This window comes from Ictalurus punctatus, chromosome 2 (genome assembly GCF_001660625.3).
Source record: "Ictalurus punctatus breed USDA103 chromosome 2, Coco_2.0, whole genome shotgun sequence".
Classification (NCBI taxonomy): Eukaryota; Metazoa; Chordata; class Actinopteri; order Siluriformes; family Ictaluridae; genus Ictalurus; species Ictalurus punctatus.
The window spans coordinates 39,687,003-39,689,502 of NC_030417.2; the positions used below are offsets into that span (position 1 = coordinate 39,687,003).

At 43.0% G+C, this 2,500-nt stretch overlaps 1 long non-coding RNA gene across 1 annotated transcript; it reads right to left on the minus strand.

Annotated features, from left to right (window-relative positions):
- Positions 1-427: 427 nt before the first annotated feature.
- On the minus strand, positions 428-1,751 carry LOC108280609 (uncharacterized). The gene is made up of 2 exons (XR_001815810.3): positions 1,294-1,751; positions 428-726 (listed from the first exon to the last, which is right to left on the minus strand). It is a non-coding gene; the product is annotated as an uncharacterized LOC108280609 (long non-coding RNA).
- Positions 1,752-2,500: the final 749 nt, after the last annotated feature.

Sequence of the window (2,500 nt, forward strand, 5' to 3'; positions counted from 1 at the left end):
ATGAAGCGGAGTTACTGTTCCCACTATGTACGTTGATTATTTTCCTGTAACAGCACATCCCCAAATGTTTATTCCTTTTATCCAACAACAATTTGGCGATTACAATTTATTAAAGAATGACACGTCATAATTTTTTTTATCCATTTATAATTACATGTAATGTTCATGAAACACGTTAGTTCCTGTTCTCACTTACGTTATAATCAGCCGTACCCTCACCGGCCTCTCGAAGTTAATAAGACAAAAAAACACAACTTTTGTTAGTCTGTGAAACAGACTTTATTGAGGGATGATGCTGTGTTGCCATGGCGATCTGTGCTGCACACTATTCTGACATAACGTGTAGTTCAGTAAGTGTTGTTAGCGTGATGTTTATGAGTCATACGAAATGCACAAGTCCAAAAACCAGTTGAGCAAAGAAGGCATGTATGGGAATGGTTTCTATTTGAATAATAATAGTTTAATAGTTTATTAACAGAGAACACACTGTGTAGATTACAAAGCTTTATTTTACAACCATCACATTATATATACAGGACGTTTTTCTAGGAAGATTGCTGAGTTTAACCGTCTCTGTAAATGATGCACACGTGTCCTTGCTCGTCCCCCCCCAAACCCTGTCCAGCGTCACAACCAGACCAGACACTGGTACAAGGATTGGGAGAGGACGAGGAGACGAGAGGAGAGGATGGGAGAGGACGCTGGACGGAACGCGCCGATGGACAGCTGTGAACGAGAGAAATAGCAACACAAATGCAGCATCGGTAACACAATCGAGGAAGTAAATCATCAGTGCAACTTTCATGAGAGATAAAAAACAAAAACAAAATAAAAACATCATACAGAATAGAAAGTAATACATTAATGCATGAACTCAGCTGTTTCTGTTCCTGCAGCTCCACACTGAGCCTTAAAGCACGTTACATAACATTCAAATCAAATCTTCAGTGATATTAGCATGAGGACGATAGAGGGAGGAAGAGAGGAGAGAAAAAAACATCTGATCACCATCGTGAGAAAATACCGAGAGGCAGAGAAGAGAGAAGTGAGACGCATCGAGCAAACATCCGGAGTGATCCTCCATCAGCACCTACAATCACTCCGAGCACTCAGACAAGAAAACTGCACGCACAAGTCAAGCACAGACACCATCCTGAAAGTTTTACTAACCACATAAAGTCTCTCTCTCTCTCTCTCTCTCTCTCTCTCTCTCTCTCTCACACACACACACACACACACACACACACACACACAAACACACAAACACACAAACACATACACACACACTCTTACAGAGTTTCCTCTTGACTTTATCATCTCTCTGTCCCGTGTCGTCCTCAGCGTGTTCTTCGCCGCTCTGCACCTCCGTCCCCTCGCCCTCTTCATCCCCACTTGCTTTATTTAGCTGCTACATTTCCTGTGTGCGAGCCCCGCCCTCAGTCCCCACCCCGCCCCCTGTCCCACAGCGCTTCTCCTTTACCCCTGTCCCGCGCTCCCTCTATCTGTCCCTCAGCCTCCCTATCGCTCCCCAAATCACTGTTTCCCCCTGACACACCAACCAACAGGGACCGACACGGACGGGTGGGGCACTTCCCCTCCAACAGGAAGCCAGCACACAACACACACACACACACACACACAAACCCAAAAACACAAAAGGAAAACAGAGAGAGAAAGAGAGAGAGAAAGAGAGAGAGAGAGAGAGAGAGAGAGAGAGAGAGAGAGAGAGAGACAGAACACCAAATAGAGATTCAGAGAAACAGGGACAAGAGGAAAGAGAGACAGAAAGTGAGACAACCAGAGACAGAAATGAAATGAGAATGAAAGAAAGGCAAGAAAATGAGATAGATACAGAGAGGAAGAATGTCAAAGAGGGAAGATGGAGTGAGAAAAGATACACAATGAGAAAGAGAGACAGACAGCGTGATAGACCGATAGTGAATAGAAAGACAGAAAGAGAGATGTTCCGGCTAACAGAGAAGAGTATCAGAACGCTCAGTAAATATTTAACAGGTTCTAAGAAGGTCAGAGTGTAACGTTCCTGTAATAACATTCATACAGTGTTGTGAAAACCTCTACAGTAAACAGTTTACACACACACACACACACACACACACACACACACACACACTCAGCGTTCCCACTGGCACGCAGAACTAACATCACACAGCCGCTTGTGTTAATCTTCCTTTATTTAAAACTTTGTAGAAACATTAAATATTATAAAACGTTCTCCTAACATCCAGAAAACCTGACACAACGTTCTCCAAACCAAACGTCCTCAGAACCGCAAACTAAACTTATTAGCTGGGACACAGAGAGAGAGACAGAGAGACAGACAGACAGACAGACAGACAGAGAGAGAAAGAGAGAGAGAGACAGATATACAACCCCAATTCCAAAAAAGTTGGGACAGTATGGGTAAATGTTAATAAAAACAAAGAGGAGTGATGTGTAAATGTACTTTGACTTTTATTTAAAGAAAACACGTATAAAGACG